The sequence below is a fragment of the Sebastes fasciatus genome, chromosome 2 (genome assembly GCF_043250625.1).
Source record: "Sebastes fasciatus isolate fSebFas1 chromosome 2, fSebFas1.pri, whole genome shotgun sequence".
Lineage (NCBI taxonomy): Eukaryota > Metazoa > Chordata > Actinopteri > Perciformes > Sebastidae > Sebastes > Sebastes fasciatus.
Genome location: NC_133796.1, coordinates 1,062,822 through 1,089,706, shown reverse-complemented (window position 1 = coordinate 1,089,706; position 26,885 = coordinate 1,062,822). Strand labels below are relative to the sequence as shown.

Here is a 26,885-nt window from a genome sequence, read left to right as displayed (position 1 = left end):
TGACTAAATATCAGCCTGCAGGCTCAGACAGCTCCACCCACAGACCTCTCTCTCTCTCTGGGTCTCTCTCTCTCTGGGTCTCTCTCTGGGTCTCTCTCTGGGTCTCTCTCTCTCTGGGTCTCTCTCTCTGGTTGAAGCATGAGAGTCTATCAGATGCTCTGAGTTCACCAAACAGCTGGTAACTAACACACACACAGTGTTGGCAGGAGTTTGCAGAACATTCTTTGGACAACGAATGAAATCTTAAAATAGTGCAGAGGAATCCTTGTGAACACCTTCACCACAGAGAGAGAGCTGGACAATACAGACAGGACTCACTCAGAGGAGAGTTCTGCTTCTGGTTATAATAACAGAGGTTGTATGAGGTTCCTCTAAACACAAGAAAGGGAGAAAAAGAGAATCACCTACTGTATGTATCGCCATTTCATTATTCATTTCTAAATAGATGTTTTTCGATATATCTGCTTCATGTGAGTCTCTGTGGAGGTAGAAGGAAGGTACTGCTTTTATTGTGGTAGTCTGAGTAACGTGACGTCATATCCGTTCCGTATCCGTCAACCAAAACAAACCTCAGAGAGTGTAAAACGTTGGAGGGTCGTCGTGGATACAACCTGCACCCTCCCATGTTAAATCCAGCGTGGTAAACACTACACATCCAGTAAAGGATGGAAACACTTTGGGTTTCACACATTGACAGGAAAAGCAGAGCTAGACAGAGCAGAGCTAAAGCTGCATGCTAACTCTGTCACGGACAGGAAACGTTATGGTATGGTGGTAACGTTATGGTATGGCGGTAACATTATGGTATGGCGGTAACGTTATGGTATGGTGGTAACATTATGGTATGGCGGTAACGTTATGGTATGGTGGTAACATTATGGTATGGAGGTAACGTTATGGTATGGAGGTAACGTTATGGTATGGAGGTAACGTTATGGTATGGAGGTAACGTTATGGTATGGTATGGTGGTAACGTTATGGTATGGCGGTAACATTATGGTATGGAGGTAACGTTATGGTATGGTGGTAACGTTATGGTATGGAGGTAACGTTATGGTATGGTGGTAACGTTATGGTATGGAGGTAACATTATGGTATGGAGGTAACGTTATGGTATGGAGGTAACGTTATGGTATGGAGGTAACGTTATGGTATGGAGGTAACGTTATGGTATGGTATGGTGGTAACGTTATGGTATGGTGGTAACATTATGGTATGGAGGTAACGTTATGGTATGGCGGTAACATTATGGTATGGAGGTAACGTTATGGTATGGTGGTAACGTTATGGTATGGTGGTAACGTTATGGTATGGAGGTAACGTTATGGTATGGTGGTAACGTTATGGTATGGAGGTAACGTTATGGTATGGAGGTAACGTTATGGTATGGTGGTAACGTTATGGTATGGAGGTAACGTTATGGTATGGTGGTAACGTTATGGTATGGAGGTAACGTTATGGTATGGAGGTAACGTTATGGTATGGTGGTAACATTATGGTATGGAGGTAACGTTATGGTATGGCGGTAACATTATGGTATGGAGGTAACGTTATGGTATGGTGGTAACATTATGGTATGGAGGTAACGTTATGGTATGGCGGTAACGTTATGGTATGGCGGTAACATTATGGTATGGCGGTAACGTTATGGTATGGCGGTAACGTTATGGTATGGCGGTAACATTATGGTATGGCGGTAACGTTATGGTATGGAGGTAACGTTATGGTATGGAGGTAACGTTATGGCATGGTGGTAACGTTATGGTATGGTGGTAACGTTATGGTATGGAGGTAACGTTATGGTATGGCGGTAACGTTATGGTATGTAACGTTATGGTATGGCGGTAACATTATGGTATGGAGGTAACGTTATGGTATGGTGGTAACGTTATGGTATGGAGGTAACGTTATGGTATGGAGGTAACGTTATGGTATGGAGGTAACGTTATGGTATGGTATGGTGGTAACGTTATGGTATGGTGGTAACATTATGGTATGGAGGTAACGTTATGGTATGGCGGTAACATTATGGTATGGAGGTAACGTTATGGTATGGTGGTAACGTTATGGTATGGTGGTAACGTTATGGTATGGAGGTAACGTTATGGTATGGCGGTAACATTATGGTATGGCGGTAACGTTATGGTATGGCGGTAACGTTAACGTTATGGTATGGCGGTAACGTTATGGTATGGCGGTAACGTTATGGTATGGAGGTAACGTTATGGTATGGAGGTAACGTTATGGTATGGAGGTAACGTTATGGTATGGTGGTAACGTTATGTATGGAGGTAACGTTATGGTATGGAGGTAACGTTATGGTATGGAGGTAACGTTATGGTATGGTATGGTGGTAACGTTATGGTATGGTGGTAACATTATGGTATGGAGGTAACGTTATGGTATGGCGGTAACATTATGGTATGGAGGTAACGTTATGGTATGGTGGTAACGTTATGGTATGGAGGTAACGTTATGGTATGGTGGTAACGTTATGGTATGGAGGTAACGTTATGGTATGGCGGTAACATTATGGTATGGAGGTAACGTTATGGTACGGTGGTAACATTATGGTATGGAGGTAACGTTATGGTATGGCGGTAACGTTATGGTATGGCGGTAACATTATGGTATGGCGGTAACGTTATGGTATGGCGGTAACGTTAACGTTATGGTATGGCGGTAACGTTATGGTATGGCGGTAACGTTATGGTATGGAGGTAACGTTATGGTATGGAGGTAACGTTATGGTATGGAGGTAACGTTATGGTATGGTGGTAACGTTATGGAATGGAGGTAACGTTATGGTATGGAGGTAACGTTATGGTATGGAGGTAACGTTATGGTATGGTATGGTGGTAACGTTATGGTATGGTGGTAACATTATGGTATGGAGGTAACGTTATGGTATGGCGGTAACATTATGGTATGGAGGTAACGTTATGGTATGGTGGTAACGTTATGGTATGGAGGTAACGTTATGGTATGGTGGTAACGTTATGGTATGGAGGTAACGTTATGGTATGGTGGTAACGTTATGGTATGGAGGTAACGTTATGGTATGGAGGTAACGTTATGGTATGGTGGTAACATTATGGTATGGAGGTAACGTTATGGTATGGCGGTAACATTATGGTATGGAGGTAACGTTATGGTATGGTGGTAACATTATGGTATGGAGGTAACGTTATGGTATGGCGGTAACGTTATGGTATGGCGGTAACGTTATGGTATGGAGGTAACGTTATGGTATGGAGGTAACGTTATGGTATGGTGGTAACGTTATGGTATGGAGGTAACGTTATGGTATGGTGGTAACGTTATGGTATGGAGGTAACGTTATGGTATGGAGGTAACGTTATGGTATGGTGGTAACGTTATGGTATGGAGGTAACGTTATGGTATGGAGGTAACGTTATGGTATGGTGGTAACATTATGGTATGGAGGTAACGTTATGGTATGGCGGTAACATTATGGTATGGAGGTAACGTTATGGTATGGTGGTAACATTATGGTATGGAGGTAACGTTATGGTATGGCGGTAACGTTATGGTATGGCGGTAACATTATGGTATGGCGGTAACGTTATGGTATGGCGGTAACGTTATGGTATGGCGGTAACATTATGGTATGGCGGTAACGTTATGGTATGGAGGTAACGTTATGGCATGGTGGTAACGTTATGGCATGGTGGTAACGTTATGGCATGGTGGTAACGTTATGGTATGGAGGTAACGTTATGGTATGGCGGTAACGTTATGGTATGTAACGTTATGGTATGGCGGTAACATTATGGTATGGAGGTAACGTTATGGTATGGTGGTAACGTTATGGTATGGAGGTAACGTTATGGTATGGAGGTAACGTTATGGTATGGAGGTAACGTTATGGTATGGAGGTAACGTTATGGTATGGAGGTAACGTTATGGTATGGTATGGTGGTAACGTTATGGTATGGTGGTAACATTATGGTATGGAGGTAACATTATGGTATGGAGGTTATGGTATGGTGGTAACGTTATGGTATGGTGGTAACGTTATGGTATGGAGGTAACGTTATGGTATGGTGGTAACGTTATGGTATGGAGGTAACGTTATGGTATGGAGGTAACGTTATGGTATGGTGGTAACGTTATGGTATGGAGGTAACGTTATGGTATGGTGGTAACGTTATGGTATGGAGGTAACGTTATGGTATGGAGGTAACGTTATGGTATGGTGGTAACATTATGGTATGGAGGTAACGTTATGGTATGGCGGTAACATTATGGTATGGAGGTAACGTTATGGTATGGTGGTAACATTATGGTATGGAGGTAACGTTATGGTATGGCGGTAACGTTATGGTATGGCGGTAACATTATGGTATGGCGGTAACGTTATGGTATGGCGGTAACGTTATGGTATGGCGGTAACATTATGGTATGGCGGTAACGTTATGGTATGGAGGTAACGTTATGGTATGGAGGTAACGTTATGGCATGGTGGTAACGTTATGGTATGGTGGTAACGTTATGGTATGGAGGTAACGTTATGGTATGGCGGTAACGTTATGGTATGTAACGTTATGGTATGGCGGTAACATTATGGTATGGAGGTAACATTATGGTATGGAGGTAACGTTATGGTATGGAGGTAACGTTATGGTATGGTGGTAACGTTATGGTATGGAGGTAACGTTATGGTATGGAGGTAACGTTATGGTATGGTGGTAACGTTATGGTATGGAGGTAACGTTATGGTATGGTGGTAACGTTATGGTATGGCGGTAACATTATGGTATGGCGGTAACATTATGGTATGGCGGTAAACAAGTTAACAACAATCACAATACATCAGAATATCGAATCGCGATATTTAAAAATCCCGATCCATATAGAATCAGCATGGTGAGGATTATTGATGTGTTGGTGGTGTAGAGGACTCACATTGATCCTAACCCTGCTGATAACAGCAGGAATGTTTCTCTCTGTTGGTTTGGATTTCTGTCTGTATCCCTCCCAGCTGCTGTCTGATGAAATAAAAACACCTCTCTGCAGTTTGAGCTGTTTTTCTTTCCTCTGCTGGATCGTAAAGTCTCTGTTCTCCTCAGACTGCTGACCCTGGATCCTCTAAAAGCTCCTCCAACCACTCTGTGAACTCTATCAAAGAGCTGAGCTCACATTAGAAAATAACCACTTCTCATTCCTAAAAATATGCTCACATAAATCTGCTCAACTTTTCCTCCTTCACATTTCCTCCAGGTGTTAATTCTTCTTTTCTCCCAGTGTCCTAAAAATAACTATAATCCTTCTGAGAGATATTATTACATCCAGCTTATGGTCAGCACTCTTCAGCAGTAGCCATCCAGAGTGTTAGCATCCAGAGTGTTAACATCCAGTGTTAACATCCAGTGTGTTAACATCCAGAGTGTTAACATCCAGAGTGTTAGCATCCAGAGTGTTAGCATCCAGTGTGTTAGCATCCAGAGTGTTAACATCCAGAGTGTTAACATCCAGAGTGTTAGCATCCAGTGTGTTAACATCCAGTGTGTTAACATCCAGAGTGTTAGCATCCAGAGTGTTAACATCCAGAGTGTTAACATCCAGAGTGTTAACATCCAGTGTGTTAACATCCAGAGTGTTAACATCCAGAGTGTTAGCATCCAGAGTGTTAGCATCCAGTGTGTTAGCATCCAGAGTGTTAACATCCAGAGTGTTAGCATCCAGTGTGTTAACATCCAGAGTGTTAACATCCAGAGTGTTAGCATCCAGAGTGTTAGCATCCAGTGTGTTAACATCCAGAGTGTTAACATCCAGAGTGTTAACATCCAGAGTGTTAGCATCCAGAGTGTTAGCATCCAGTGTGTTAGCATCCAGAGTGTTAGCATCCAGTGTGTTAACATCCAGAGTGTTAACATCCAGAGTGTTAGCATCCAGAGTGTTAGCATCCAGAGTGTTAACATCCAGAGTGTTAGCATCCAGAGTGTTAGCATCCAGTGTGTTAACATCCAGTGTGTTAGCATCCAGAGTGTTAACATCCAGAGTGTTAGCATCCAGAGTGTTAACATCCAGAGTGTTAGCATCCAGTGTGTTAACATCCAGAGTGTTAACATCCAGAGTGTTAGCATCCAGAGTGTTAACATCCAGAGTGTTAGCATCCAGAGTGTTAACATCCAGAGTGTTAACATCCAGTGTGTTAACATCCAGAGTGTTAGCATCCAGAGTGTTAACATCCAGAGTGTTAACATCCAGAGTGTTAGCATCCAGAGTGTTAACATCCAGTGTGTTAACATCCAGAGTGTTAGCATCCAGAGTGTTAACATCCAGAGTGTTAACATCCAGAGTGTTAGCATCCAGAGTGTTAACATCCAGAGTGTTAACATCCAGAGTGTTAACATCCAGAGTGTTAACATCCAGAGTGTTAGCATCCAGAGTGTTAGCATCCAGTGTGTTAGCATCCAGAGTGTTAGCATCCAGTGTGTTAACATCCAGAGTGTTAACATCCAGAGTGTTAGCATCCAGAGTGTTAGCATCCAGAGTGTTAACATCCAGAGTGTTAGCATCCAGAGTGTTAGCATCCAGAGTGTTAACATCCAGAGTGTTAGCATCCAGAGTGTTAGCATCCAGAGTGTTAACATCCAGAGTGTTAACATCCAGAGTGTTAGCATCCAGAGTGTTAACATCCAGAGTGTTAACATCCAGAGTGTTAACATCCAGAGTACAGTACAGTAACTATCTCTGTTGTCTGTAATGTTTTATACTTCTGGTGAATATAATCCATCAATCTTATTTCCATAGATGTATTTAGTATCTACAGTTCCCTTTGTTAACACCTTTATTTTGAAAAGGTGACGTAGTCCCACGTGTCTACTTCCTCTAACTTCTCCAAGGTGGTCTCTAGCTCTCCGTCAGCTCCGTTCTCTTTATCCATCCATGGTCAGCTCCATCGGGGCCGTTTCAATGCAGAGAACACAAATGTCAGGCTGACCCTCCAACGTTTTACACTCTCTGAGGTTTGTTTTGGTTGACGGATACGGAACGGATATGACGTCACGTTACTCAGACTACCACAATAAAAGCGGTAACTTCCTTCTACCTCCACAGAGACTCAGATGAAGCAAATATATCCATTCTGGTGTTAAAACATCCGTTTAGAAATCGTAAAAACTAAATCAATATTTTCCCACCCCGACTGTTTAATGACAGAAGTGTAAATATATAAAGAAATGAACTCTTTCTGCGTTCGAAGCACAACATCTGCAGGTTCGATACGTCTCGTGTCTCTTGTGTACTGACAGGGTCAGTCAGCAGGTATCCTGACCCACCAACACCACACAGTCTCCAGCAGGTATCCTGACCCACCAACACCACACAGTCTCTGTTAGTGTCGTATTGTTGACCACGGTGCAGCATCACAAACACAAACAGCTCACTGATGGATTCACTGCCTTATTAAACCACATGGAGGAACTGGAGACACATCCAGATGTGTTGCTGCTGCTGAGTGGGTTATTGTTGTTCCTGCTAATGCTAAGTGGCAGGTGGTCCTCCTAACATCAGTGACCTTTGACCTCTGGGGGTCTTTAGTGGTCACAGAGGGACAGGGAGGGTCTCTGGGGAGAAGACACGAGGGGGAATCTGAATAAATGAATAATGAGCAGCGTCGCTCAGGGAGCTGGAGTAATGAGTGTGTGTGTGCGTGCGTGCGTGCGTGCGTGGTGCGTGTGTGTTTTAACTCAGAGTCAGTCACTCAGTCTTCAGACAGCAGGAGGAACACATCAGATGTGATTATTAGGATGCACCGATTGTGAAATTCTGGGCCAACACCAATGATTAAAATGTCTGAGAGCCAACTTTTTTTCGGACATTTGTCAGTAATTTTTTTTAAACTTTTTTTCGCACATCTTTTTTACTTTTCTTTGAACATTGATCAGTATTATTTTTTTACTTGTTTCGGACATATATTGGACTTTTTTTTTTTATATTTTTCATAATTTTTTTAAAACTTGTTTTTCGGACACCTTTTGAATTGTTTTTTACTTTTTGGACATTTTTTAATTAAAATGTTGTTGTTTATTCTGATTTTGTTGTTATTTATTCCCCCCTATTGTTGTGTGTTGTTTCTCTGCAGTGCGAGCTTGCATGCCGGTCTGCATGAGTTGTCGGCGCTGTGGTACCGAGGAGCTATCTCTACTTATTTCTGTCTTTGTGCTGCTGCAACAACAGAGTTTCCCCTCTGGGGGATCAATACAGATTTATCTTGTTGACTTAAATATCACAATATATAATAACTTCCAAGCAACATTCTATACACAACACAATTTAGTCAACAGGACAGAAATACATGAAATACAGTTTCTACGTCAAAGTCATAAGATTGAGTGTTTCTCTAAAGCTGTGAAGTCACAGGAAGAACTAGAATCACCGCCTCACGGTCGTATCCCTCCACCAACCAGTCAAGTGTCAGTTTACATCCACGTCTGTCCAACATGTCATCTCTTCATCATTTCATCCTGTTAAGACAGTTGAGTTAAATTGTCATAATTAGCAGATGAATTCTTGAGTCATGTTTGTGAGGTCACAGCGACCTCTAACCACCGATATCTAATCAGTTCATCCTTGAGTCCAAGTGGAGGTTTGTGCAAAATGTCAAGACGTTCCCTCCAGACGTTCCTGAGATATCACGTTTACGAGAAAGGGACGGACAGACAGACAGACAGACGGACAGACGGACAGACGGACAGACGGACAGACGGACAGACAGAGACAGACAGACAGACGACCCTACAACATACTGCCTCTGGCCACAGCGGCATAATAAAACCACGGTTCTGGTCAGTTATGTGTAGGAAGTGGAGGAAGCGTGCGTCGCTGCCGGTCTAGACAGCTGTAGTGATTTAACTTTGGTGCCACTCATAAATAGGATTTGTTAGATATGACTGTTTATACAACAGTCTCATCTTGTAAAAGATTATTATTAGGGCTGTCAAAGTTAACATGATAATAACACAAAGTCCTTTTAACGCCACTAATTTCTTTAACGCAACTTTGGATTTTTAGGTTGTAGCAGCTCAGTTTTAAAGCTAGAGAGAAGATTCTGGTCTCATAGTAAACTAGAGAACCTGATGAATCCATCGGTACCAACCATGTCAGACTAGCTGGTCATGAAGAGGTTAAATAACGCTCCAAACTTTCATGTCCATGTTCAAAGGGGTCCCTTGACCTCTGACCTCCAGATCAGTGAATGTAAATGGGTTCTATGGGTACCCACGAGTCTCCCCTTTACAGACATGCCCACTTTATGATCATCACATGCAGTTTGGGGCAAGTCATAGTCAAGTCAGCACACTGACACACTGACAGCTGTTGTTGCCTGTTGGGCTGCAGTTTGCCATGTTCTGATTGGAGCATATTGTTTTATGCTAAATGCAGTACCTGTGAGGGTTTCTGGATCAATATCTGTTATTGATCTGTGTTGTTCATTGATTTACAATAATAAATATATACATGCATTTACATAAAGCAGCATATTTATCCACTCCCATGTTGATAAGAGGATTAAATACTGGACTGATCTCCTTTAAGGTTCATTTAGAACAGATAAAAAATGTGAGATTAATCCTGATTAAATGTATGAATGGTTATTGACTCCTACCTTTATATGTAGCTGGTCCTCCAGGTTGGATGTTGTTGACAGTCTGATTCTGATGAACTGGTATTAAACTGACCTGCAAACAACCACAGAAGCAGATCATATTTAATATAATATACACACATCATTATGAAGAAAAAACCCACTTAGAAACAGTTTCTGACCTGAAACATCTTTACACTACAAGCTCCAACACCCTGTGAGTGAATGAGTTAATGAATGACTGAATGAGTGAATGAATGAGTTGGCTGAGGGTTGTGTTCATTCACAGCGTGCAGCAGCTCCTCACACAGGCCTGGACATGAAGTCCTGATGTCACCATGTGCTTTGTGTTGGACTGTAGCAGGAATGTGAGGTGGAACAGTGAGGACGCTGATGAATGACTGCTGGATGAGAGTGAAACTAAACTAAATGACACGCTGGTAACAAGCCTGGACTATCTGCTCTACAGATTACATTAGATTCTAGACGTTAACACATGCAGGAGAAGCTGCACATGTTGCTGCTCTGATGGGCTGCAGTTTGCATGACTTGCTCCATTTATACAGATCATACATCACATTACTGTCGACCGGGGCTGCAACAGTTAGTGGATACGTGCTGAACCGTCACGGTCCGGGGGTCACGGTCCGGGGGTCACGGTCCGGGGGCCACGGTCCGGTGGTCACGGTCCGGGGGCCACGGTCCGGGGGTCACGGTCCGGGGGTCACGGTCCGGGGGCCACGGTCCGGGGGTCACGGTCCGGGGGCCACGGTCCGGTGGTCACGGTCCGGGGGCCACGGTCCGGGGGTCACGGTCCGGTGGTCACGGTCCGGGGGCCACGGTCCGGGGGTCACGGTCCGGTGGTCACGGTCCGGGGGTCACGGTCCGGGGGTCACGGTCCGGGGGCCACGGTCCGGTGGTCACGGTCCGGGGGCCACGGTCCGGGGGTCACGGTCCGGGGGTCACGGTCCGGGGGTCACGGTCCGGGGGCCACGGTCCGGGGGTCACGGTCCGGGGGCCACGGTCCGGTGGTCACGGTCCGGGGGCCACGGTCCGGTGGTCACGGTCCGGGGGCCACGGTCCGGGGGTCACGGTCCGGTGGTCACGGTCCGGGGGCCACGGTCCGGGGGTCACGGTCCGGTGGTCACGGTCCGGGGGTCACGGTCCGGTGGTCACGGTCCGGGGGTCACGGTCCGGGGGCCACGGTCCGGGGGCCACGGTCCGGGGGTCACGGTCCGGTGGTCACGGTCCGGGGATCACGGTCCGGTGGTCACGGTCCGGGGATCACAGTCCGGTAGTAAGGCAGCAGCATGCAGAATACACGCTATGTAGGTTGATGCACATAATGTGGAACCAACATTCACAAGCTTTAACAACATGAGGTTTGTACGACGGAGTATTAGGGTCAAGGGGGAAAATATATCTGAGATTTTGAGAAAAAAGTCGTAACTTTACGAGAAAAAGCGGTTTTAAAATGCTAAATTGAGGATTTTCAGGTTTGTGAATGTTATCAAACCGTGCAGATGGGGATGTTTTAGTATGATGATATAGGAGTTGTAAATTAGAGGCACAGACACAGATTGAGGTGTACCGGTACATATCACTCTATTCCTTTGTGTATTGTGTTTTACCAGCTGCAGAACTTGACATGAATACTATGAGACTATTTTAACACCATACAGGTTCACACCCTCAGTTAGCATGCTAACATTAGCTCCTTACTAGTAAACAGCAGCTGAGGCTGATGATGTCATCAGTTCAGCAGGTATTTGGTCATAAATAAATAAACTATTGGACTCATCAATGTGCTGACGCTGCAGGAAATACATGTGATTTATAATAAGAGTCCAACAAGCAGCAGATCTTTAACTCGTTTTGTCTCAAGCTAATCGATCCGTCTGTGACTCCACCGCCGACAGACACATTCAGTCTGTCTGCGTTAACACACTCTCTCTCTTCTCTCTCTCTCTCCTCCTCTCTCCCCTTTCCTCTCTTCCCTCTGTCTTCCTTCTCTCTTCCCTCTCTCTCTCTCCTCTCTCTTCCCTCTCTCTCCTCTCTTCTCTCTCTCTCCTCTCTCTTCCCTCTCTCTCCTCTCTTCTCTCTCTCTCCTCCTCTCTCCCCTTTCCTCTCTTCCCTCTGTCTTCCTTCTCTCTTCCCTCTCTCTCCTCTCTTCTCTCTCTCTCCTCTCTCTTCCCTCTCTCTCCTCTCTCTCTCCTCCTCTCTCCCCTTTCCTCTCTTCCCTCTCTTCTCTCTCTCTCTCCTCTCTCTTCCCTCTCTCCTCCCTCTCTTCTCTCTCTCTCCTCCTCTCCCCTTTCCTCTCTTCCTTCTCTCTTCCCTCTCTCTTCTCTCTCTCTCTCCTCTCTCTTCCCTCTCTCTCCTCTCTCTCTTCTCTCTCTCTTCTCTCTCTCCACTCTCTCTTCTCTTTTCCCTCTCTCTCCTCTCTCTTCTTTCTCTCCACTCTCTCTCTCCACTCTCTTCTCTCTCTCTCCTCTCTCTTCCCTCTCTCCACTCTCTCTTCTCTTTTCCCTCTCTCTCCTCTCTCTTCCCTCTCTTCTCTCTCTCGCTCCTCTCTTCCCTCTCTCCACTCTCTCTTCTCTCTCTCTCCACTCTCTTCTCTCTCTCTCTCCTCTCTCTTCTCTCTCGCTCCTCTATTTTCCCTCTCTCCTCTCTCTCTTCCATCTCTTCTCTCTCTCTTCCCTCTCTCTTCTCTCTCTCTCCTCTCTCTTCCCTCTCTCTTCCATCTCTTCTCTCTCTCTCTTCCATCTCTTCTCTCTCTCTTCTCTCTCTTCCCTCTCTCCTCTCTTCCCTCTCTCTTCCCTCTCTCTCCTCTCTCTTCCCTCTCTCTTCTCTCTCTCTCTCTTCCATCTCTTCTCTCTCTTCCCTCTCTCTCCTCTCTCTTCCTTCTCTTCCCTCTCTCTCCTCTCTCTCTCTCCACTCTCTCTTCTCTCTCTCTCTCCACTCTCTCTTCTCTCTCTTCCTTCTCTTCCCTCTCTCTCCTCTCTCTCTTCTCTCTCTCTCCTCTCTCTTCCCTCTCTCTTCTCTCTCTCTCTCTTCCATCTCTTCTCTCTCTTCCCTCTCTCTCCTCTCTCTCTCTCCACTCTCTCTCCTCTCTCTCTCTCCACTCTCTCTTCTCTCTCTCTCTCCACTCTCTCTTCCTTCTCTTCCCTCTCTCTCCTCTCTCTCTTCTCTCTCTCTCCTCTCTCTTCCCTCTCTCTTCTCTCTCTCTCTCTTCCATCTCTTCTCTCTCTTCCCTCTCTCTCCTCTCTCTTCCTTCTCTCTCCACTCTCTTCTCTCTCTTCCTTCTCTTCCCTCTCTCTCCCATCTCTCCTCTCTCTTCCTTCTCTTCCCTCTCTCCCATCTCTCCTCTCTCTTCCTTCTCTTTCCTCTCTTCCTTCTCTTCCCTCTCTCTCCTCTCTCTCATCTCTCTCCTCTCTCTTCCTTCTCTTCCCTCTCTCTCCTCTCTCTTCCCTCTCTCTCCACTCTCTCTTCTCTTTCCTCTCTCTCCTCTCTGTCGTGTTGTGTTGTGTTGTGTTATATTGTGTTATATTCTGTTGTGTTATGTTGTGTTATATTGTGTTATATTGTGTTATATTGTGTTGTGTTATATTGTGTTATATTGTGTTGTGTTATATTGTGTTATATTGTGTTGTGTTGTGTTATATTGTGTTATATTCTGTTGTGTTATATTGTGTTATATTGTGTTGTGTTGTGTTATATTGTGTTATATTCTGTTGTGTTATGTTGTGTTATATTGTGTTATATTGTGTTATATTGTGTTGTGTTGTGTTATATTGTGTTATATTCTGTTGTGTTATATTGTGTTATATTGTGTTATATTGTGTTGTGTTGTGTTATATTGTGTTATATTCTGTTGTGTTATTGTGTTGTGTTATATTGTGTTATATTGTGTTGTGTTGTGTTATATTGTGTTATATTCTGTTGTTTTATGTTGTGTTATATTGTGTTATATTGTGTTATATTGTGTTGTGTTGTTATATTGTGTTATATTCTGTTGTGTTATATTGTGTTGTGTTGTGTTATATTGTGTTGTGTTGTGTTATATTGTGTTGTGTTATATTGTGTTATATTCTGTTGTGTTGTGTTATATTGTGTTATATTCTGTTGTGTTGTGTTGTGTTATATTGTGTTGTGTTGTGTTATATTGTGTTGTGTTGTGTTATATTGTGTTGTGTTATATTGTGTTATATTCTGTTGTGTTGTGTTATATTGTGTTGTGCTGTGTTGTTATATTGTGTTATATTCTGTTGTGTTGTGTTATATTGTGTTATATTCTGTTGTATTCTGTTGTGTTGTGTTGTGTTATATTGTGTTATATTGTGTTGTTATATTGTGTTGTGTTATATTGTGTTGTGTTATGTTGTGTTATATTGTGTTGTGTTATATTGTGTTATATTCTGTTGTGTTGTGTTGTGTTATATTGTGTTGTGTTATATTCTGTTGTGTTGTGTTATATTGTGTTGTGTTGTTATATTCTGTTGTGTTGTGTTATATTGTGTTGTGTTATATTGTGTTGTGTTATATTCTGTTGTGTTGTGTTATATTGTGTTGTGTTATATTGTGTTGTGTTATATTCTGTTGTGTTGTGTTATATTGTGTTGTGTTGTTATATTCTGTTGTGTTGTGTTATATTGTGTTGTGTTATATTGTGTTGTGTTATATTGTGTTGTGTTATATTGTGTTGTTATATTTTGTTGTGTTGTGTTATATTGTGTTGTGTTATATTCTGTTGTGTTATGTTGTGTTGTGTTATATTGTGTTGTTATATTCTGTTGTGTTGTGTTGTGTTGTGTTATATTCTGTTGTGTTGTGTTATATTGTGTTATATTCTGTTGTGTTGTGTTATATTGTGTTGTGTTATATTGTGTTGTGTTATATTCTGTTGTGTTGTGTTGTGTTATATTGTGTTGTGTTATATTGTGTTGTGTTGTGTTATATTGTGTTGTGTTATATTCTGTTGTGTTGTGTTGTGTTATGTTGTGTTGTGTTATATTGTGTTGTTATATTCTGTTGTGTTGTGTTATATTGTGTTGTGTTATATTCTGTTGTGTTGTGTTGTGTTGTGTTATGTTGTGTTATATTCTGTTGTGTTGTGTTATATTGTGTTGTGTTATATTCTGTTGTGTTGTGTTGTGTTGTGTTATGTTGTGTTATATTGTGTTATATTCTGTTGTGTTGTGTTATATTGTGTTATATTCTGTTGTGTTGTGTTATATTGTGTTGTGTTATATTGTGTTGTGTTGTGTTATATTGTGTTGTGTTGTGTTATATTGTGTTGTGTTATATTGTGTTGTGTTGTGTTATATTGTGTTGTGTTATATTGTGTTGTGTTATATTCTGTTGTGTTGTGTTATATTGTGTTATATTCTGTTGTGTTATATTGTGTTATATTCTGTTGTGTTGTGTTGTTATATTGTGTTGTGTTATATTGTGTTATATTCTGTTGTGTTGTGTTGTTATATTGTGTTGTGTTGTGTTATATTGTGTTGTGTTGTGTTATATTGTGTTATATTCTGTTGTGTTGTGTTATATTGTGTTGTGCTGTGTTGTTATATTGTGTTATATTCTGTTGTGTTATATTGTGTTATATTCTGTTGTATTCTGTTGTGTTGTGTTGTGTTATATTGTGTTATATTGTGTTATATTGTGTTGTGTTGTGTTATATTGTGTTGTGTTATATTGTGTTGTGTTGTGTTATGTTGTGTTATATTGTGTTGTGTTATATTGTGTTATATTCTGTTGTGTTGTGTTGTGTTATATTGTGTTGTGTTATATTCTGTTGTGTTGTGTTATATTGTGTTGTGTTGTTATATTGTGTTGTGTTGTTATATTGTGTTGTTATATTGTGTTGTGTTATATTCTGTTGTGTTGTGTTATATTGTGTTGTGTTATATTGTGTTGTGTTATATTCTGTTGTGTTGTGTTATATTGTGTTGTGTTGTTATATTCTGTTGTGTTGTGTTATATTGTGTTGTGTTATATTGTGTTGTGTTATATTGTGTTGTGTTGTGTTATATTGTGTTGTGTTATATTTTGTTGTGTTGTGTTGTGTTATATTGTGTTGTGTTATATTCTGTTGTGTTATGTTGTGTTGTGTTATATTGTGTTGTTATATTCTGTTGTGTTGTGTTGTGTTATATTCTGTTGTGTTGTGTTATATTGTGTTATATTCTGTTGTGTTGTGTTATATTGTGTTGTGTTATATTGTGTTGTGTTATATTCTGTTGTGTTGTGTTGTGTTATATTGTGTTGTGTTATATTGTGTTGTGTTATATTGTGTTGTGTTATATTCTGTTGTGTTGTGTTGTGTTATGTTGTGTTGTGTTATATTGTGTTGTTATATTCTGTTGTGTTGTGTTATATTGTGTTGTTATATTCTGTTGTGTTGTGTTGTGTTATGTTGTGTTATATCGTGTTATATTCTGTTGTGTTGTTATATTGTGTTATATTCTGTTGTGTTGTGTTGTGTTATATTGTGTTGTGTTATATTGTGTTGTGTTGTGTTATATTGTGTTGTGTTGTGTTATATTGTGTTGTGTTATATTGTGTTGTGTTATATTGTGTTGTGTTATATTCTGTTGTGTTGTGTTATGTTGTGTTGTGTTATATTGTGTTGTTATATTCTGTTGTGTTGTGTTATATTGTGTTGTTATATTCTGTTGTGTTGTGTTATATTGTGTTGTGTTATATTCTGTTGTGTTGTGTTGTGTTATGTTGTGTTATATTGTGTTATATTCTGTTGTGTTGTGTTATATTGTGTTATATTCTGTTGTGTTGTGTTGTGTTGTGTTATATTCTGTTGTGTTATGTTGTGTTGTGTTGTGTTATATTGTGTTGTTATATTGTGTTGTGTTTTGTTATATTGTGTTGTGTTATATTGTGTTGTGTTATATTGTGTTGTGTTGTGTTATATTGTGTTGTGTTATATTGTGTTGTGTTGTGTTATATTGTGTTGTTACATTCTGTTGTGTTGTGTTATATTGTGTTGTGTTATATTGTGTTATATTCTGTTGTGTTGTGTTGTGTTATATTGTGTTGTGTTGTGTTATATTGTTATATTCTGTTGTGTTGTTATATTGTGTTGTGTTGTTATATTGTGTTGTGTTGTGTTATATTGTGTTGTGTTATATTGTGTTGTGTTATATTGTATTCTGTTGTGTTGTGTTATATTGTGTTGTGTTATATTGTGTTGTGTTATATTCTGTTGTGTTGTGTTGTGTTATATTGTGTTGTGTTATATTGTGTTGTGTTATATTGTGTTGTGTTATTGTGTTGTTATATTGTGTTGTGTTATATTGTGTTGTGTTATATTGTGTTGTGTTATATTGTGTTGTGTTGTTATATTGTGTTGTGTTATATTCTGTTGTGTTGTGTTATATTGTGTTATATTCTGTTGTGTTATGTTGTGTTGTGTTATATTGTGTTGTGTTATATTGTGTTGTGTTATATTCTGTTGTGTTGTGTTGTGTTATATTGTGTTGTGTTATATTGTGTTGTGTTATATTGTGTTGTGTTATTGTGTTGTTATATTGTGTTGTGTTATATTGTGTTGTGTTATATTGTGTTGTGTTATATTGTGTTGTGTTGTTATATTGTGTTGTGTTATATTCTGTTGTGTTGTGTTATATTGTGTTATATTCTGTTGTGTTATGTTGTGTTGTGTTATGTTGTGTTGTGTTATATTGTGTTGTTATATTCTGTTGTGTTGTGTTATATTGTGTTGTGTTATATTCTGTTGTGTTGTGTTGTGTTATGTTGTGTTATATTGTGTTATATTCTGTTGTGTTGTGTTATATTGTGTTATATTCTGTTGTGTTGTGTTGTTATATTGTGTTGTGTTATATTGTGTTGTGTTATATTGTGTTGTGTTGTGTTATATTCTGTTGTGTTGTGTTGTGTTGTGTTGTGTTGTATTCTGTTGTGTTATGTTGTGTTGTGTTGTGTTGGAGCTGGTCTAGTTCTGAGTCCTGGCCTTGAAGGGGGCCTCTGTGGAGTCTGCGTTGAATCCAGACCTTTGAGGTTCCTGCCAGGCCTCCCTGGAGGACTCCCTGAACCCGACACTTCACCCTGACTTCAGACCAGCCTGCGTTACAAAGACTGCTGCTGAATATGTAGAGGAAAGGGTGAGGGCAGGAGGTCAGAGGTCAGAGGTCAGCTGACTGCACTATAAATTACTCTGAGCTCATACAGTCCAACCTCAGCTTCATGTGTAGAATATCTTCCTCATGTGTTTACCATCTACTGAAACTCAGTGTTCATAATGTTTACAGTCTGATCATATACTCTCTGATATATTGATACGATACGATACGATATCGATCCTCTGGACAATGATACGACATCTGCTGATATTAGAATCAATCAATTCTGGGTCCTGTGATCGATATGAGATGTATGATAAAACTTACGATTTTTTTGGTGATTAATCACAATTAACTATTTTAATCGATAGACAGCCCTAATATATATAAACATATATATATTGTATGCATGTAGACGTAGTGCTACATGTGTAAAGGAACACATGAAAGCTGTGCAGCATGCAGTCACATGCAGCGGCTCAGTGTAAAGTGGTGGTTACAGTATGTGGTGGTGCAGCCGGCCTCGGTGGGCCGGCTTCAGTCAGCTTCAGTCAGCTTCAGTCTCATTCTGTATAATTACCGCTGCAGTGTAAGCTGAAGGCGGCGGAGCCGTCGACACGTCTATAAACACCACATCTCTCCGCTCTGATGGAAAATTACTGCTGTGTGCTCAGAGCTCTCTGAGCGACAACACAACTCATCAGAGAGGAATGTGAGCAGGTTTTCCACCTCGCAGAACGATTTACAGGCAGCCAATGAGGAGGAGGGCCAGGCCGGCTGCAGCTAAGCCCTCACAGAATACATCCATTCTTGGCCGGCCAGCCGGTCAGTCCGGGGCCGGTCGGTCCGGGGCCCGCCGTCCCGTTTCCACAGAAACACCAGGACCTCCCAGCTGGACCGCCACATTCCCCTGTGGCTCCAGGATTCATTATTGATCACCGATTATTAAGATGGCAGCTCATTAGGGACGTTAATAATTAACCGATTATTAACCGACATTAAGAATTAACACCGATTAACGCTATCGGTTAAAATAAATGTTAATTATGAATTAAAAAGCTGAGTAAAATTCAAAGGAGCAGTTTGTTACTTCAAAAGATTATTAGACATGAGTATAAAACAATTGTTTGTATAACAAGAGATGAATTTAAACAAACTTGTTCAAATTACAATCCAAACATACGTCAGATTACATTGAAGTCTACGAGATCTTCTGATGTCTTCCCTCTAAAGGGGCGTGGCCTTGGCATGTTGTCTTACTACTGTGAAATATCACCACATGGCGGACATGTTCCTCGCTCTGACTACCGTTAAACTCTCCACTAGCGCCACTCTGTTGGTGTTTGCAATAGTCGCGTGACAAACTACCTGCAGTCAGTTCTTCTTCTCTGCTCTAAAACAGTAGTAGCCACTGGCGGTAAGTTAGCGCTCCCGGACGGTGAACTGGAGACAGTGAACGCAGCATCGTAGCTGCTAAGTTAACGCTCCCGGACGGTGAACTGGAGACAGTGAACGCAGCACCGTAGCTGCTAAGTTAACGCTCCCGGACGGTGAACTGGAGACAGTGAACGCAGCACCGTAGCTGCTAAGTTAACGCTCCCGGACGGTGAACTGGAGACAGTGAACGCAGCACCGTAGCTGCTAAGTTAACGCTCCCGGACGGTGAACTGGAGACAGTGAACGCAGCACCGTAGCTGCTAAGTTAGCGCTCCCGGACGGTGAACTGGAGACAGTGAACGCAGCACCGTAGCTGCTAAGTTAACGCTCCCGGACGGTGAACTGGAGACAGTGAACGCAGCACCGTAGCTGCTAAGTTAGCGCTCCCGGACGGTGAACTGGAGACAGTGAACGCAGCACCGTAGCTGCTAAGTTAACGCTCCCGGACGGTGAACTGGAGACAGTGAACGCAGCACCGTAGCTGCTAAGTTAACGCTCCCGGACGGTGAACTGGAGACAGTGAACGCAGCACCGTAGCTGCTAAGTTAGCGCTCCCGGACGGTGAACTGGAGACAGTGAACGCAGCACCGTAGCTGCTAAGTTAACGCTCCCGGACGGTGAACTGGAGACAGTGAATGCAGCACCGTAGCTGCTAAGTTAACGCTCCCGGACGGTGAACTGGAGACAGTGAACGCAGCACCGTAGCTGCTAAGTTAGCGCTCCCGGACGGTGAACTGGAGACAGTGAACGCAGCACCGTAGCTGCTAAGTTAGCGCTCCCGGACGGTGAACTGGAGACAGTGAATGCAGCACCGTAGCTGCTAAGTTAACGCTCCCGGACGGTGAACTGGAGACAGTGAACGCAGCACCGTAGCTGCTAAGTTAGCGCTCCCGGACGGTGAACTGGAGACTCCTGCAGCTGGAGCGCCGCTGCATGTGAGGCACACATCTTTTCGGTTAACGGTTACTAATCGGTTAACGAGGGTCGGTTATCGGTTAAGAACATTTTAAAAAAGTAGCATTTCCTAATTTCAAGTTAAACAAGTAGATTTTTTCCCCGGTTAATAAATGATGGTATGGATCGGTGCAGACACTGGTGTACTCACAGATACTCGATCCTGAATTTTGGGCAGTATCGGAACAACTCTAATCACCAGTCTGACGCCATCTCAACTCCTAAAGGACTGCCATGTGACTGGCTGTTGGTGTTGTTATTAACGTATCCTGTCAACAGGATCCAGAAGTTTCTAATTATCTGGTGGAGAAAATGCTTCTATCACAATCAGTGCTGACACCGTGTTCACCACACGGTGAACTCCCTGATGTCACTGTTGATGTCTGAGGTTGGAGGGTTGAGCGGTGAGCTGAGAGGACGTGTTGGGATGTGACAGAACAGTTTAAACACATCTACATGTTGATATATCCACAGTGAAGCAGAGTACCGCCAGGCAGGACGAAGAGGGAGGCTGAATCAGAGAGAGTCTGATAGGGTGTGTCCTCAGTCTGCTGTCTGACACAACTAACAATTAGCCTGTGATTTACACCCACCAGACCAGGTGAGGCTGCTGCTGGCTACACAAACTATTACATCCATTTAGCTGCTGAGTAGAAACAAAGAGAGGCCTCCACGCTGACCTGCTGACCTGCAGCACATTAACATCCATCGCTTACCTCCTCGCCGAGAGGACGGTCTTTGTTCCTCCGGTCCGAGGCCGCTGGTTCAGGTCCAGACCTGCAGGAGGAGAGTCACACTGAGGCTTCACATAATCACAGATAATATGAGAACAAGGCTCCACTTCTAACCAGCCCAACCACGCTTTGTATAAAACACCATGAAGACACGTCTGATCCCTGAGAGCTCAACGGGACTGAAGGGAACTTGTGTTTAGAATTAAAGGCTGTGTGACACTGACTCACTGTCATGAAGTGGATTATATTCATTACACGCTGAATGAAAGAGAAACTGCTCCAAATGCTTTTACATATTATTTAGTAGGGCTGGGACGATTCATCCACCTCTAGAGACTTTTACTTCTTCAGCATGTACGTAGTCAGAGATGTCCTGAAGTCAAATATATCAGGATCATCGTCAGCAATTATTGATTACAATTATTATCCAGCAACCCAGAAATCAAAGAATAAAGACATTTCCCTCACAGATTAGTGGGGTTTTATTTTTAATTTATAAAAAGGGACATGTAGTGTTTTATACTTCTGCTGAATATAATCCATCAGTCTGATTTCCATAGATGTATTTAGTATCTACAGTTCCCTTTGTTAACACCTTTATTTTGAAAAGCAGACGTAGTCCCACGTGTCTACTTCCTCTAACTTCTCCAAGGTGGTCTCTAGCTACGCTGGATTTAACATGGGAGGGTGCAGGTCGTATCCACGCTGACCCTCCAACGTTTTACACTCTCCGAGGTTTGTTTTGGTTGACGGATACGGAACGGATATGACGTCACGTTACTCAGACTACCACAATAAAAGCGGTAACTTCCTTCTACCTCCACATAGACTCAGATGAAGCAGATATATCCTTTCTGGCATTAAACATCTATTTTTTACCACCCCTAGTTTTTGGGCTACTACCGGTTTATACCTGCACACACACATACACCACAGTTTACATTTATATTTGATCCTGTCTATATTACAGTTTATTTATTTTATCACTACTGTACACCAGTCTACCACAGAAATATAGTTTATTGCTATATTTGTACTTATGCATTACTTTGTTTTATGTCTTGGATTCTTGTTTTCACTTGTGTGATTTTCTTTTTATCGTTGCAGAATTGTTGGAGAAACATGGACTGCTCCAGTCTGTAACTGTTGTTGATATTATGACCAATAAAGACATGAAACTCTCCATCAACAGTCATGAACACAGACTAAAGATCCTCCAGCTGCAGCTCAGCCTGCCGTCCTCTGGAAGACGAACAGATCAGTCTGAGATTCATCATGTTTAATAATCCTGTTTCTCCAGCAGACTGCTGAGAGTTGGTCTGTGTTTCACCGAGGCTCAGATCTAGTCGGACTGACGGAGAGTCAGGCTGTGATTCAGAGGATAAACTCTGAGCAGCACTAACAGCTGAGGGCTTAGAGGAGCCACAGATCTCAGAACAGTTGTTGTAAAACAGCTGCTCCAGTGTCTGCAGGACAGGTGGGGTTTCCATTACAGCCAGACCCAGACCCATCATGTTCTGTTGGGATCCAGAGAGCCATGTGACCACATCAGAGACACCCATTTTAACCATTTAAATCAGACGTGCTACTATGGTGGAAATACAGCAGACAAGGGTTCCTCTAACATTAGGAACGGTTGTAGGTCAGCACCGCTACACCACTACTATACAGTACACTATACAGTATATGATATATACTACTTTACAGTACTACATACAACAACAGCACATCACTCCTCCTGTTCCACCCTTCACAATAAAAGCCCTGGACACATTCACTGCTCACTAGAGGGAACTAACATCATCCAGAGCTTCACCAAGAGGAAAATACATTACTCTTGTCTGTACTCGCTGTTAGCCGAGCTAGCTCGCTGTGTTTGTGTAAACATAGCAGTGTTGGATGACAGACTGAGGATAGAGCAGATTAAAATTAGGGATCAGTCATGATTTTAGATTTTTCGAATAGTTGTTAAATTATAAAAAATCTAATATTTTATGCGACTATTCGTCCCGTCTTAAAGGTCTCATATTATGCTCATTTCCAGGTTCATAGATGTATTTTAATGTTACACTAGAACATGTTTACATGCTGCAATGTTCAAAAAACCCTTTATTCTTCTCATACTGCAGCCTGAGTCTGCCTGCCTCAGAGCCTAATTCAGCCTCTGTCTGAAAACCACTGATTCACAGCCTGTCTCCTCCCACTCTGCTCTGATTGGTCAGCGTTTTCTGTCAATCAAACGTCCTCAACAACACAGCGTCACCCTCCCCCTCCCTCCCGGAGAAGCTCTGGAGAGAGAGGAGCTAGAATAAAGTTTATAAACCACTTTAAAGTTTATAAACCAGAAACTTCACCCAGCGCACGTTACCGGAGGAATCTGACCAGAAATCGGCGACAAATGATGAACATCTGCGGTCCAGACTCCAGGTTCTCCTGACGGTTTCTCTCAGGTAAATAATGCTGTTTATAGCTCTGTTAGTTAGCTCAGTGTTTACCTCATGCATCAACTCTGTAAACCGTAAACATACACTCTGTTTTACGTTTGTCTTTACAGATCCATCTGTGAGAAATGACCGACAGAATCATCCCAGAGGAGAGCAGACAGCTGAGAGCAGACAGCTGAGAGCAGATAGCTGAGAGCAGACAGCTGAGAGCAGATAGCTGTGAGCAAATAGCTGTGAGCAGACAGCTGAGAGCAGATAGCTGAGAGCAGACAGCTGAGAGCAGATAGCTGAGAGCAGACAGCTGAGAGCAGACAGCTGAGAGCAGATAGCTGAAAGCAGATAGCTGAAAGCAGACAGCTGAGAGCAGATAGCTGAGAGCAGATAGCTGAGAGCAGACAGCTGAGAGCAGATAGCTGAGAGCAGACAGCTGAGAGCAGACAGCTGAGAGCAGATAGCTGAGAGCAGATAGCTGAAAGCAGATAGCTGAGAGCAGATAGCTGAGAGCAGATAGCTGAAAGCAGACAGCTGAGAGCAGACAGCTGAGAGCAGATAGCTGAAAGCAGATAGCTGAAAGCAGACAGCTGAGAGCAGATAGCTGAGAGCAGATAGCTGAGAGCAGACAGCTGAGAGCAGATAGCTGAGAGCAGACAGCTGAGAGCAGACAGCTGAGAGCAGATAGCTGAAAGCAGATAGCTGAGAGCAGATAGCTGAGAGCAGATAGCTGAAAGCAGACAGCTGAGAGCAGACAGCTGAAAGCAGATAGCTGAGAGCAGATAGCTGAGAGCAGATAGCTGAAAGCAGACAGCTGAGAGCAGACAGCTGAGAGCAGATAGCTGAAAGCAGATAGCTGAAAGCAGATAGCTGAAAGCAGACAGCTGAGAGCAGATAGCTGAGAGCAGATAGCTGAGAGCAGACAGCTGAGAGCAGATAGCTGAGAGCAGACAGCTGAGAGCAGACAGCTGAGAGCAGATAGCTGAAAGCAGATAGCTGAGAGCAGATAGCTGAGAGCAGATAGCTGAAAGCAGACAGCTGAGAGCAGACAGCTGAAAGCAGATAGCTGAGAGCAGATAGCTGAGAGCAGACAGCTGAGAGCAGATAGCTGAGAGCAGATAGCTGAGAGCAGATAGCTGTGAGCAGATGGGAGATACAGAGCTAACCCGTTAGCATGTAGCTACATGCTAACGGGTTAGCTACATGCTACCGCTATGACACGGTGTGTAAACACAGCGACCATCAGGGTGGAAAATAGAAGATGTGAAACAGTAGTCAGTTCATTATTTCTGCTAAAAGATAAATGTATGGAAGATCAGAGTAATGGTATATTATTTACAGTAGTAGCTGTCTCTGTGTTACCATGACTACAGACCACCGGAGCTTAGCTTACCATAGTTTACCGGAGCTGAAGACTTTCTCCTGTACCATGTTAACATAACTAACTAACAGGTGAGATGATTACAAATGCTGTGAATAATTAATATTGTCATCTGTCAACTCAAATAAAGTTTGACTGTGAAACAGAAATGTGTTGTGTTGCTTACAGTCACTATTTACTACCTGTACTCTGCTACATGCATGACATCAAATATATATAATATATAAATATCATCTGTTTAAACAGTGTAATTACATAAAGCCTTTGTGAAAGAACATGTTATATTTAGATGATGGGAGTACATGAAGACGGTTCTGCTGGTTCTTGCAGACTAACAGTAGGAGCTACTTTGCTCAAGTTCGGTTGAGGAGGAGAGACAGTGACGCGCTGTGGGGCGGGGTCAGCTACTGAAGGTTCTCTCTGGTTCGACCAGGAAACCCTCACGTGGCTTGCATTTCTCTAATGACGTCAGAAGAGAAGGAAAAGCTGCGCAGCGTTTTTCGACACCCATTTCCGGACAAACGGAGGAGGAGAAAAAGAGAGAGGATGGTCTTTTATGATACTATGGTGACTTGTAGACACACTGGGGACAGATATTGATGTTTAAAAGACATGGAAAAGTGCATTTTGCATAATAGGTGACCTTTAAAATATATATATTTCCCTTGTAATAACCGTCACAGGCGCTGCCTAGTAGTAACGTAACGACAATAAAACGTGTGGCAGGTTCAGTTCGGCTCTTTTCTGTCAGTGCAGAAAAGCAGCGTAGATTTTTTAATAATAATCGACTAATTCCCAGAGATCTTTGAATAGTAGTTTTGCTTGAAATGCACATCCCTGATTAAAATATCTCCTCTCTACATGTTTACATCATGTTTATCAGTCCATCCGGGAAGTTGCGAATTTACGATCACAACAATTCACACAAATTCAACCAATCCCTGTGAATTTTGTGTGACCTTAACATTTTGTCCAATCACCGCAACTTTTCCCGCAAATTTGACCGATCATAGCAGTCAGTCCCCCCCGCCCACGTCACCAAACTCACTTCCTCTCCTTCTTTGTTTTTGTGAAGATCAGGCATAATCTGAACTCACGTTCACTTCTCCCTTTAGACTGAGTGAAGGAGACATAAAGCTGCAATAACTGCAATATACACCGCAGAGGAACAACCAGAAAACATCTGGAACAACTGACTTAATCAGCCACTAATTATAATTCATTCCCATGATGCTGCTCAGAGTGATCACAGCTACACAGCTAACAGCTAACAGCTAACGGAGGTTTCATACATTATGATGCATTCAAGCTCTGCTCAGTAAACATGAGCGTGGGGCGACAGCAAATTATAACGCTATCATGATGCGTTCAAATGTAATCTAGTAAAATTTAGCTTTTGGTGAGAAACTTTAATAAATCCAGTTTTTTGAAGGAGATGTTTTCACATCAATATAAAATAGATAATAGAGAGAATTATGACCTCTTTAAGCTCCTAACACTAGCTCTAAGCAGATCATAATATATCATTAACAATACTTAAAAACGCCTAGATTATTTTTTAATCAAAGCAAATATATAAATAAAATAATGTTTTTCCTAATCATTCGAATTTTGTGTTTTTATATAAATAAGCACCATAAAGGACAAAGACATAGATAACAAAGTAAAATAATATAATATAACATTTTTGACGGTTGCAATGAAACACAACATGGAAGTGAAAGCAGCGTTCTGTTTAATAATTAATTATGATCTCAATATTGATAAAAACAATTGTGATTATCCTTTTGGCCATAATGGTGCCGCTCTATGTTAAAGGAGAGTGAACGCTCCAGTAACAGCAGTTACACTGAGACAGAGCAGAACGTCGCCACCTGCTGGGATATAAACAGCACAACATGATGCTCTGATAGTTCTTCTCACCGTTTCTTTACACAAACCTCATAAATACTAACAAGTTCAATATTATTAACATAACAATAAACCACCAGAGATTAAACATCATTATCCTGTAGTTGCACTATTAATCTCTATGCTGTACTGGACTTTCAGTTTTCCCATCTGAAATACTTTCTTCAACAAAATTACAAAATTACAAATTTACATTTGTACTTATGTTTATAATCAAGCACTATATTTAAACTGCACGATTTTATGCCTTAGATTATCATTTTGCTCTTACTTTTACTTGTGTTATTTCCTCTTTTATATCTTCATATTTTGTTGAAG

The 26,885-nt window shown here is 42.0% G+C and overlaps 1 long non-coding RNA gene across 1 annotated transcript in view; it reads right to left on the bottom strand.

Moving 5' to 3' along the window:
- Positions 1 to 7,935: 7,935 nt before the first annotated feature.
- The window catches only part of LOC141781317 (uncharacterized), a 25,411-nt gene continuing 6,461 nt past the window's right edge, over positions 7,936 to 26,885 (bottom strand). Inside the window, exons 2-4 of the long non-coding RNA XR_012596823.1 lie at positions 20,823 to 20,883; positions 9,638 to 9,710; positions 7,936 to 8,495 (exon numbers count right to left, since the gene is read on the bottom strand). This is a non-coding gene — a long non-coding RNA (uncharacterized LOC141781317). The remainder of the gene's footprint in view (positions 8,496 to 9,637; positions 9,711 to 20,822; positions 20,884 to 26,885) is intronic.